The sequence below is a fragment of the Pipra filicauda genome, unplaced genomic scaffold (genome assembly GCF_003945595.2).
Source record: "Pipra filicauda isolate LSUMZ 115617 unplaced genomic scaffold, ASM394559v2 scaffold175_size1500280_pilon, whole genome shotgun sequence".
Lineage (NCBI taxonomy): Eukaryota > Metazoa > Chordata > Aves > Passeriformes > Pipridae > Pipra > Pipra filicauda.
Genome location: NW_024104273.1, coordinates 1151422 through 1163938, shown reverse-complemented (window position 1 = coordinate 1163938; position 12517 = coordinate 1151422).

Genomic DNA, 12517 nt, shown 5'->3' with positions numbered 1-12517 from the left:
TGAAACCAACTTGCTCTTCTAAATGTTTTCCTGGTCCTGAAGCTTATATATTTTATATCCCTGAAGCAATTCTGAGAGTTCCACAGACGCTGCAACTGCCTGTGTAACACTCCTATGGAAGTCATCTTTGGGCACTTCCTACTGTGCTTGTTCAGCAGGCTTGTTTTCAAAGAATGTCAGCTTGGGTAATTCAACATATTATTATGCCATCAGGACTCCCCATGTTGAACTTCAGGCTTTGCTGTTTTAAAAGAACTTCAGAAAATATCTCAGGTCAGAATACAGAGACGGGTTTTGGTTTTTTGTTTTTTGAATCTATACTTTCATGCTTTTCCTTTGTACCTTCTTTTTAATTCTAAGTTGCTGATTAGTCTGTAAAGATTTAGCTACAAAATCAAGCCTAAAACTGGGTACAGGAAATGATAAATGTACTGAAAACTGGTGGTGGGTTGACCTGGACCAAAGCAGTTGCTGCTAGCTGTCCTCCATGAGCCTCTTACTCCTTTCATATTGAACAGGGGAAAGCTGGTGTATGTTCTGCCTTAGCTCTGTGTACCCGCTAGTCTCTAGAACATATCGGAGGAGTTTGTGTCTGCTTTTAAAGCTTTCTGCTGCATCCCACTCAGTGGAGTTGTTCCCTATACCTGTTTCTGGCCAGCAACATCAGCGAGCGAGATCCTGTCCTCCCAGTTGTGCCAGCCCAACTGTTGATGGGGCCATGCTGTGTACTGTGGAACAGGGAACTGCCCCAGATATATTTTTCTAAATCTAAAAAAAAAAAAGGTAACTTTGAAATTAGTTTTCCTTTCCACATCTGCTTTAGAGTGGATTGGATTCAGAGTTCTAGCAAAACTGAGGGGCAGCCCAGAGACATAAATAAGGAGCGAACAGTTAAGGCTGGAATGCCTTAAGGCAATATTATTGCCAAATTCTTCATAGTGGGAAACCTTAGTCAGTGCTGGCTTTTTTGCCTGACTATAAAACATGCATCATCACAGCATAACTTTGTTTATAAGGAAGTATTAAAAAGAAATGTGTTAAGTGATTCTAGTGCATGAAACTAAGCAGAAACCTGATCAACTCTAGTTATTTTTAAATCAAGTACTCTCTATAAGATATAACGCCAACCTGAAAAAAAATATATAGTACGTGAGTACATACAGAAGTGCATCGATAGCAAACTTCAGTCCAATGTGCAAACAACAGCTGAACAAAATTATGTTGGATTTAGAAGCCAACAGACATAGGAACTGATAGCACAAGTAGGACAGACTTTTAGTTGTATGATAGAAATTGAAGTGCAGACATCAATGGCTCTGAACTAAACTTTAAAGAAAGTTGAAGGAAGATTGTTTTCTCAAAAAGGAGCGAAGAGGGAAACTTTCTGGTTGAAATGGAGATAAGTGTGATGTGGCAGTCTCCTGCTAAATACAAAGAATGATAAATACACAGTCTCATCTGTTCATGCTATTAGGTCTGCCACCTACTGCCTGATATACTGGTTTGACATTGCTTGTCATGCCAAAAAAAAAAAAAGGTTTGCCAAATCTATCACACTAGCTACGTAAATCACACAAACTGAGCTCTGTTACACCCTTTTCAAGTTGGAAGATAATTACTGCATCTCAGTTACTGGGCAGGAAAGCAGTGAAGGTATTTGTTAATAGGAGGAGGGCAGGTAGGCTGCTGCAAAAATGTAGATGTCACACTGCAGTTGGCTGGAGCTTTGAACCCAGTATTGTCTTGAAGGCACTTGGATCTTGGAAATTCCAGTTAAGAATTTGAGGAGGGATAGGAGAGGACAGCAGAAATGACACAAGCTGGTTTACTGTTCTATAGGGAGAAAAGTCTGGAGGCTTCCACCCTGAGCAGAGTAGAAGTCTTACTGAGAAAGGATGCATGTTCTTTCCTACAAAGTTGTTAAGTAGGACATGCTTGGATTTACTTTGTATGTAAATGATCAAAAAAAGATTGTTTGCTTTGTAAATGAGAGGGAGGGAACAGAGTTTTAAAAGTAATCTCTGGGACCTTTTTCATGCCAGTAGATGACTTGAAATCAGAGCACTGGAGAGAAGCAGAACTGCTGGGACAAAGCTGTGTTTGAAATGGGAAGAGCAAAAGAGGTGGGAAGCTCTGTTGTGCGCTCGGTAGCAGCATCTTGCAACCTCTGAGACTGCCTGCCTTGTGAAGCATTCTTGTAGTTTTGGAACTGGAAATAGTACTAAGCTCTGTTACTTGACTTCTTTGCTTTGGGTCTTTGCCTTTGTGTCTTCCCTGTAGTGCTGCAGAGTCCAGTTCTGAGTAGATGCAGAGGACTTACCCAGGAAGAGTGAGACAGCATAGGGTTGGGCTGTTAGTTACCAGCAAGTTGAGAAATCTGCCAAACTGTGAAGTGTATGGGGGTTTTTGTTTTGGTTTTTGTGATTCATGCAGAGCTCATAAAAACAGTCATTCTTTCCTTTGACACGAGAAGCTTTAAAATTAATGTTTTGATTCCTCTTTTCCACAGGAAAGCATATGTAAATAGTGATATACACTGTTTTCTGATTTACACTCTGAATTTGTCCATTTCTGTAATTTGTCAAGCTATTCTCCACTCAGTAAATGCCTGGAAAGCAGCCACATGGGGGGGTTGCTTGAATTCTTTCACTTGCTAAAAATAAGTTGGTTTTGAAGTTTTTTTTCTATAACTGCTGAGGATATTTGAGGCAATCAGTAACTGTCAGCCTATATTACAAGTTGTTTTCATGCAACATCACATTTCCAGTCCTTGGCAAGGGGAAGAAAATAGATCTGTGCAGTATGGAAGAAAGCATCCAGTGCACAGAGACACAGTAGCAGAAGACAGGGCTCTGTGCCCACAGGGGAAACACAGTTTCTGGAGACAAAGTTTTGAAAATACATCATCAAGTGTACTGGAAGGCATTTGATTTAAATCACTTTAATTAAATTCTGCCCTGACTTTTCCTCCTTGGTCCTTCAAAGGAACAACTATGGGTACTTTTCGTATTACGGCTGTATGATGTGCTTCTAGATGTTGTTGTACCTTGTTTACTGCAGATTGTCCCTGCTGTACTTTCTTTTTTCTCTTAGTTGCTTTCCTTTCTATCTGCTTTCTCATATCCCTCTTGCTCAATTCTTGTTTTGTTTGGGAATTTTTTTGTTTTGTGGGTTTTTTTTTAGTTAATATTCATTCAAAATTAAATTGTTTTGCAGCATTTCAAGGGATATTATCATAGAAGCCCCTTCTGCATCTGTTTTTTCAATAGGTTCAGTGGGTAAAGTTTGTGGATGTAGCAATAGCTATTGTGCACAGGGAGGAAAAGTATATTGTGAGAGAGAGCAGGTGAAAGCCCCCTGAGACCAGGTAAAACCCTGGAGAGCAGCTGAGTCCACTGAACCCATAAAGTCTGAACAGCAGGAGTCTGCCAAACCTGCCCAAGGCCTCCACCAGCACACGAGCATCAACAGCAGCGTATGTAACCCAGCTGTATCTGAGAAAGTGTAGTCTACAGGGCTGTATGTGCATCTGCTAAAGTAAGGGAAGGGACTCCCTGAGTGACTCTCGAATGCCCACCTGGAAGCCAGTGGCCCACCAGTCTGACCCCCCTGCGTGGGCTTGGCCTCCCAGCTGTCACTGCAGCGGGATGACACAAGGGGATGTGGGAGTAGGGATGTGGAAGGGGGAGAACTGAATGCACTAGACGAATGGTCATTGGCTGTTAATAAAATCTACTCAATTCTGTTAATAACAGCTTATCTCAAAGCATTTTGTAATAAACATTAGTCTGTTTCCCCCAGTGTAATCTGACCATCAGGGAAATGGATAGTATAATACAGGGAACTTGCAGCTATGTGTAGTTTTACACTACATAAATCATAAGTTTCTGTCCTGAAAACAATGCATCTCTTTATCTGTTTTACATGGGATTTTCTGAATCTACTCTTTAAATTGTTTTTAATCTTTTTTCTGTATTCTAAGGTCTTTTCCATTTTTACAGACCCTCTCCTGTTTTAAAATCAGTGCAGCCTGTGTGCGTTGGGGAGTTTTGAGGAACTGAATTGTGCTTGTTGGCTTATATAGAGCAGCGATATGATGCCACTGTCTGAAGCTGAGAGCAGTGCGTGGCTTGGCATTTAGTAGGAGAACATGGTGCATCCTTTTTATCTTGTCTTCATTGCACACCTTTATCCCCCCATCCTTTTGAAGAGGACTCCAGCTCTCCATCGTTACCTTCCTCACACCCACTAAGACCTCTACTGCATTCCTTTGTCCACCTAAATTAAATTCCACCTTAATGATCCAGTGTTTCCTACCACTCCCTTGCCTGGGTGCTGCTCTGGCATCTCAAGCCGGACGTACAGGTTGAGGTGTTGGCATGGCTTAGGGAGCAGGTGGAGACCTGGTAGTGCTGCTGCACACAGCAGCAGGTGCCAATTATCTCATCTGGCCACAGCAATCACACTGCTCCCTGCAGCTCAGGTTGGCAGGCAAAAAGGCTGAGATGTACCTCTTTGGTGTGACCTGTACAGTCAGCATCATAATCAGTTTCCAAGCTTTAGGAACCTGTGCTATGAGGGTTTCTTTTGTTTTATTTATGACTGTATTAATGAAGTTCAGCGTGGTGATATTACTCAAATCCCTTGCAAGGGATACATACTGAAGACAATTAAGTAGTTATCTCTGTCTTCAATATGCCATAAATATCACATTCTTCAAAAAGTATAGTGTGGAAAACATTCCATAAGTAAATTAAGTGTCATATTTCAAAGGTCTGTGTCTCACTGTGTCTCTCTACTGCGGTTGCCTTGTAGAAATTCTGGTCAACACCTTCTGGTGGGACATGACTTCTTCTAACCATTGTCTTAAGTGTCCCATCCTTACAAGCTATTGCAATAGTGTTGTTAGATCTCAGATTAAATTCAGGGGGGGTCTACTTGAGCAAAAGCCAACATACCATGATGGATTTGCTGTTCCTTTGCCAACAGGATGCCTGAGGTTTGTCAGCTGTGCTGGAATCACTTTCCACATTAAACAAATGGAGGAAAAAGAGTACATTGAAAAGCACAGCTTAAGAGGCTTGGATAGATTCAAAGAAATGAAACAATAACATGTTTAATAGCTAATTTTCATTCTGGTTTGGCTTTAAGGTAGCTTCAGCCTTCCAGTCTGCTAGCAGCCATCCTAAGTTCTCTGCCAGAATGAGTCACAGCTTCTGGAGCTGGGATCCAGTCCTTTATACAAGCCATCTTTAAAGGTCTGTTTACCTTTTTCAGATGATAATTAATTATAGCGAGAATTACTTTATGTATTCCTCCTCCTAAAACAGGGGGTTTGATGAATATAAATTCACCTGTGGGAGCTTCTTACATCTCTCAGTCCTGATGCAGTCCGAATACCCCTAGGGTCTTGTTTGGTGTAGTTTTGTGCTGTTATGCAGAGACAGATGCCTTTGGAATACTCCTCCCTGCTGGGCTGTCTCAACTAGTTGACTAGGAATGCAAAACAAGCAATGACCAGAGCCCCGGTCTGACTGTAAACCATTATTTACCTGCTAGGAATGATAGTTCCTGCTGACTGACGAGTTGAATTGAGAAATTTAGCCACGTAACCACAGAATGTAATTCAGGGCACAAATTGAAACCCATATATGGTTGCTCCATCTTATGTTTCTGCAGTCTGTAATGCAGAGAGAGAGAGATGGATGTGAGGACAAATTTAGCATTTGTAGACAATTCCATCTAGGAACACAGAAGGGAATGGGCCTTAACGTGGCTGCTACAAGTGGGCAGCACCATGATTTCATTGCTAAGCGAGACACTTCAAAGGATTGCCAGCTGCTTTGTGTTGTATTGGCAAAAACATGGGCTTTCCTGTAAATCAGTTATTGTGTCTTTCAATGGCAGATTTTTTTTCCTCTGAAAAGCTGTTCAGGCAAGTGCAGCAAGGCTCCAGTTGCATGACACAACAGTCATAACTGATTGCCTGTGCTAAGGAGAAGCCTGGTTGGATGAAGAAAGAGCAATGTGCCTGGTAATTATGAATAAACTCTGAATGTAGCACTGCATAAGGGAGCTCATAGATCTGCTACTATATCAGGGGAACATCTGATTGTTGTGCAGATGTTAGACACTGAGCCATTGTGAACACAGCTGAATTACGGCATTGTAATGAAGGATTTCTCCTCGTTTCATTTTTAGCATACAACTATTGCATCACTGCTCAACTAATACAGACAAAGACCATCCAGTGAGTCTTTTTTTTGTTGTTTTTTTTTTTTTTCCTATGTGATTGTTGAACTAAAGGTTTTCATGTTTTCTTTCCAGTACCAAATTGCTGCAAGGAATAATTCAAGCCGGCAACCAGGGAAAGTGTTTGGATGCTCAAAGTAAGTACGTTTGTATGTCTTTTTTACAGTGCTAACAAATGAGAATGTACCAAAAAAACTTGTGTTTGATGTCTGTAAGGCAGTAGCTAAATTAAGTTTGGTATCAATAACAAATTATATTCCTTTGCATCATCTTTTGACTGAGCAATTGATAGATTCAAGTCATCAAAAATTCTCATTCATGAAACGGAACTGCTGAAAGCTAAACTAGATGCCACAGACTTCTTGTAAATAATTGGGTATTTTTTTTTTTGTTGTAGTAAGAAGGAAATGGTGGCAAAAAGGAATAATTAAAAAAAAACCCTAAAGGTGGACAATGAATTTAACTCCTCTCTTCCCTTCTGTTTGGGAGCTTTGAGAAATTGTGTCCTTGGTTTTCTTCTGTTAAATGTTAGCTCTTCTGAACATTATTAGTGCTGCCTTCATAATGTTAAGTGGAAAAAGAGCAAATTACACAATGTCACATACAGGGTCAGTAATTAATGTCAGACAGAATTTTTAAGGTTCTGTTCATTTTTTAATCCCCAACTATGGGAGTTTAAATAGCATTCCACCCAAGCTGGATGTTAACTTCAACAGTCTAGCCTCCAGCTTGGCATCTGGCTAGGGCAGTCACCTGGGGAGAGTGGAAGGACCAGTGATATCAGGAGACAGGAGGCCCACAAGGTGGCAATGTTTAGAAAGCCTTCAGAAAGGATGCGCCTGGAACAGATCTGTGTTTCCTGCGGTTCCCATCACTTGCTTCCCTTGTATCATTGCTGCTGCATCCGAGCTGTCAAACAAGAAACCTTCACTGCTCCCAAAATGGAGCGTAGGATACCCAGTACTAAACCTCCTATTTGAACAGATTCACCATTGACAGTACTCACCGTACTGTGCTGGATACCATACCTGCCTTTTCCCTTGGCAGGAATGTGCTGCAGAATTAGTGGTTTATAATATAGTGTGGGGTTTCTTTATTCATAGCTGATGATAAACACATCCATAGCACTGAAATGATGCTGGGGCTGTGTAATGAAGAACTTTTGTTTTTAAAACATACCACTGCGTTTGTGTTAATACTCAAAAAGCTGTTCCAGTGTATAAATAAATGCTAATTTTGGATGTAGGAGACATCTCAGTTTGCAGTGGTACGTTGTTTGAACTTTACAGTTAAAAGTAAAAAGGTTTGTCTGAGCTATTTTAAAAACTTGCTTCACTGTGAAACTAGGAATTTGCTCCAAGTTATTTAATGCCCTGAAAAAAACCCAACCCTTAAATATGTTTGCAGAAGGATTTCTCTAGATACGTGACAGACATGAAAAATAATTCAGGGTAAGTTCTACGGGAAATACAAGAATTGCCTGTGTTCACTGGCGCAGATGGAGATAAGTAGAAGAGAAGCAGAGTTAAATGAGGAGCCACACAGTCCAGGTCCATCAGGTTGCAAGAGAAGAGTGACTTTGACAGCAATTAGCAAACATGCAGGGCTCAAGTGTACTTGGAGATTCTCAGGAAAAGAATAGCGTATAATTTAGTTGAAACAGGCTTGTATGCTTCAAGGGTGAAGCAGTAGATTTAGACTACAGGAGGCATCTGAGAGCAAGAACTAGAGAAATGTAATATCCTCCCCCATGGATGCAACCGTTCCCAGGAAGGTGTTGCAGATGGAAGTTCAGCGGGGCAATGCCTTGTGCTGAGCCATAGAGGCTTTCATCTGTCGCTTTCCACTCTGGCACGGAGCAGATGCTGCTGCTTAAAGTCAAGCTTCGTCACTGTGGTTATACTGGCATTGTCACAAGCACTTGGAAACAACAGGAAATCTAAAGAAAACTGTGTGCATGGAGATAGTGCACAGCCACCAAGTGGACATTTATAAAAGCAGACTGCATCCTACCTGTCTAATAGAAACTTATCTGACATGTGCAGATTTCCTGCAATGTGTAACCCTCTCTGTGAAGCAACAGACAGTTTTCCAGTGTATTCCCCATGGATTGCTGCTCACTGTGTAGCCTTTCTTTTCCAAATCCCTTAGTCCTTATGGCCTGTTATATGTCAAAATTAGGATCTAGCTATCAGCCTTCTAATACCAGAGATTCATTATATTACTAGAGAATTAGCTGAGCTATTACAACTGCAAAAGGTAAATGCATGTAACATGCTACTATATGCTGGCCTTCACTCAGGAAACCCTCTGGTTAGGTTTTAGTGCCTTTAAGCCTGACAAATGGGTGTATTTTTTCATGGAGTTAAGTTATAAGGACAACATGAGGGATGGATGTTGGAACATCCAAGGAATTTTACACTTCTTGTATTAGGCGCTCTTGTGTGCAACACACAGATAAGGGGACTTGGCACTTGAAATTCCTTGCTTGATTGATGTATTATCACCAAAACAATTACAATATACCCTAACATTAGAAAGCAAGTCTGGTTTCTGCTGGAATGTTAGCTCAGGAATTAGCTGTTATATTTGAGTAATTTTGAGATAGGGAAGAGAAAGAAAATACATTAAAAGTCTGTATATAAAGTGTATATACATGTATATAGAGTATGTTTGTATGATGAACTACTGATTCATGAAGTGTCCAGGGGAGGTCTGAACAAAAAGGCCTGTACGAGCTTTTTTTCTTCCCTGCAGACACAAATATTCTCTGGTCCTTCGTGATAAAAGTGCATGTAGTTACCTAAACCAGGCAGGCTCAAGAAGCACTTCCTCTCATTTCTTTATCCCTACCTCCCAGCATTGGTGCAGAATGAAACACTATTTCTAGATAAGGGCACTTTGTTTGCTGCTCAGTTCCCCATAGCTTGTTTCCCCAAACTGGTCCCCACGATGTCCGCCAAAGAAGACCTGAATTCCCTGAGAGATGCCTTGTAACTTTGGCCAAAGGGCTGAAGAAGTATGAAATAGGTGAACACTTCTGGGCTGAGCGGAGTGTTTCTAAAGCATGTTCATTCTGTGTAAACACCACAAGGTCTCCAAAAATGTAGTGGAGGACATCTGTTTAGGAGTCAGTCCTGCATAGAACGCAGATGCTTCATAGCTGGTTTTGATCCAACATGAGAACTGGAGACCTAAAGCCTGAACCTGAGACAGCAAAGTTAACCAAATGGAATGTTTGTTTCTGGCTGTGTACTCACCAGCCCCATTCCCTTCTTAACTTAGAAATTGGGTAGCTTTAATAGCCTTTTATGGTGCTGTCTGAAAATATTCTGAACTTTAGGGTGATATTTATTTTTCCAGTGCCCGATACCAAAAATTATCCCACAGGAGCTCAGCAAAGCAGCTGATGATTCATCAGGAACATAACTTTGCTTTTCAAAAAGATAACGTGTGGTTTTGTTCAGAGTTAATAATGAGATCCTTTCCAACGCAGAAGCTGTCAACAGCACTGACATACATTTACAGTAACAGAAACACATAGCCTAGTGGTTGGGGTTTTTATTAAATAGAAACCTCATTTTCTACTGTAATGAGGAAAAGGCACTGTTTTCTTGCCACTAGTACCTTTTGTGCTCAAAATGTTAGAAGCCTTGTTTTATTTTATTTTATACACAATGTGACTGTTCAGAGGTTACAAAATGGTGCTACTTTATGCCATGACTGTTGAAGACATAATATACAGTAATATAAAAAAAGATACCTTTGTTCCTAGTTATCTTTTTTGCTTTTTACATTCTGCCTATTAATAGTGCTTCATTAAAAAGTTGGAGAATGTTTATTAAAAATGATTCAAATAATGATTTGAGTTTTGCTAAAGGAGCATAATAAATTTAAAAAAAATTAAGGATCTTGAAAAATATTAATCTTTGTCAGATAAATCAAGTATTTATAGTGCATCCAAATGCTATAAAAATAAGTGTCATTTTTCAAAACAGTTTCTAGATTTTATAAATATATGTGTAGGACCTATCCTGATTCTGTCCAGTCATCCCAAGTCTGCCATCAGGCTGAATCTGTTAGGAAAACAGAGGACCTTTTTCTGGTAGTGTGTGTCTTGCTAGGCTGTTTGCAATGCTGTCCGCAAGTCTCATCACTTGGTTATCACTTTAAAGTCCAGAAGGTGCCAACGGCAAAGTGGTAAGTATCCCTGTATTTCATCTAGGCAAGGAGAGATGGACAAAGAAATGTAAAGGGGAGATGGGAAGGGAAAGCTGGCCTGGTACAGTGGTGACCCTCAAGTGCTACTGAGTAATATGACAAAAAACTGAGCTGAAACCAAAATGCTATTGCAAGATGAGCTAGGAGGCGTGTGGAGCTTGGAGTGCCATGGCTGTGTTCCCAACTGTATCCTGTGTTCTATGAAGTGCACACATCCCTGTACTGTGGTGTAGTAGGCACTGTGCAGCTTGCCTGGCCTCTTTTCCCATGCTGCTGCTAAAGCTTGCACCTGCACATCAGGCACTGGGATGCTGAGCTGTGGTGCTCAGGGCCTCTAGCAGTAGAGTAAAATCCATGGGTGGACAGGCTCCAAGTATCAGCATTTTCCAATATTTCTCTGCAATCTCTGGGGCTGGAAACTTTAGTGTGGGTTGGTTTTTTTTGCCAGGATTCCTATATAGTTAAGTTGTTCCATGATCTGCAGCTTGCAGAAAATCACCCTATTTACTGAGTCACAGTAAAGTGGGAGTCACTGGCAACACACAGCATGCTAATGAGGTCAGGTGGAAGCAACACGTAAGTTGTCCTTACAGTAAAAATGTTCCTTATAATAATGGCTTTCTCAACCTTCTTAGAGACTTGTTTAGGTCAAGTACAGGAAGGCCACTGTTGTGGACAGTGCTGTTGCATTACAATACAAGGTGTCAACATCAGAGGTTTTCAGGTCTTGAGACCTAGTAATTTGTTGTCCTTGATACACTTGCACTCTTGTTAATTCAGGGCTTGCACTCAAACCCAAATGTTGTAATCATCTGTAGCATCTTGCATGTTTGTTCCTACCTGAGCCTGGAGCAGGCACAGAAACAGGCATGTGGTGGGAGGTGCTTACGGGTGGGCAAAGTCGACAGCAGCTGGCTTGGGCCTTAAAAGCTTCAGCTGGAGGTCTGCCATCCAAGTGTGTACAGCTGCCACCCCTGTTAAAGTTCCTCTCTGAGTGATTAGACAGGCCAGGTACATGTCATGGTTACCGTTTACTGTGGGTGAATGGTTTTAAGCATCAGTTTTCAGTCTCTATCAGTACCTGTTCCTCATAAAAGGAAGCTGGCCATGCCCCCATACTTCAGACTTATGCAATGGCTTCCATTACAGCTTCATCCTCTTACAAAAGGCCTGGATTTGGCACACCACTAATGACCTGAGCGGGATGCATGGGATAAACGCCTTCTGAACAGCACTAGAGGAAACACCATTACATCATGTTGTAGGTTTTTAAACAAATAACTAACTCTCATCCTGCATCTCTATAAAAGAACAATATTGACTGTGCTTAAGTATTTTCAGACTTGATCTGATTTCATAGCTCGGATCTTTTTTTGTGTAATGTAAGAGGCTTCACGTAATCACTCTGTTAAATCTACAGCTTATGTTTGACAAGTGGGTCATTGGTTAATGGAAGCAAGTAAATCCAGCTGTTTATCTTTTCAGTAAGATCATACACCTTTTGTACGCTCTTGTCTGCTCAGAATGGAGATGTGTACATTTTTAATGGCCCTTCCTCTATTTTAGAGGAGGGGCGTGAACTTTATATTATATTTCATCTGTTCCCTACATTTAAAAAAAATTAAGTCACAATATTAATTCAGCTGGTATCCCACCTGATCCACACACTTGTGGCAGCAATTTTGTTACCATTAACTTAGTTACTACGTGTGATTTTTTTTTTAAAGTTGTTAATTTGACTTCCTAAGGAAAATTTACAGGTGTACATTGTTGAAAGTTTTCTTGCTTCTTTATATTTCCTACCCAAGCTCCCAGTATTTCTGTGTGTTGCTCTTAACAGTTGCACTTTCCACTGAAGCAAACAAGCAGTAACTTTCTCCCAGCTACCTTTAACTCTTAACAATGAGGCAAAGACTTTTTTGGCTACTTTGAAATTTCAGGCTTTCAGAAAGGGCTATGTAAGCCTTCTGTAGGGTCTTAGTATCTAAATAAAGCACTCCAGCACTAGGTTAATAAAGTGCTCAAAGTATTAATGGAAACTTGG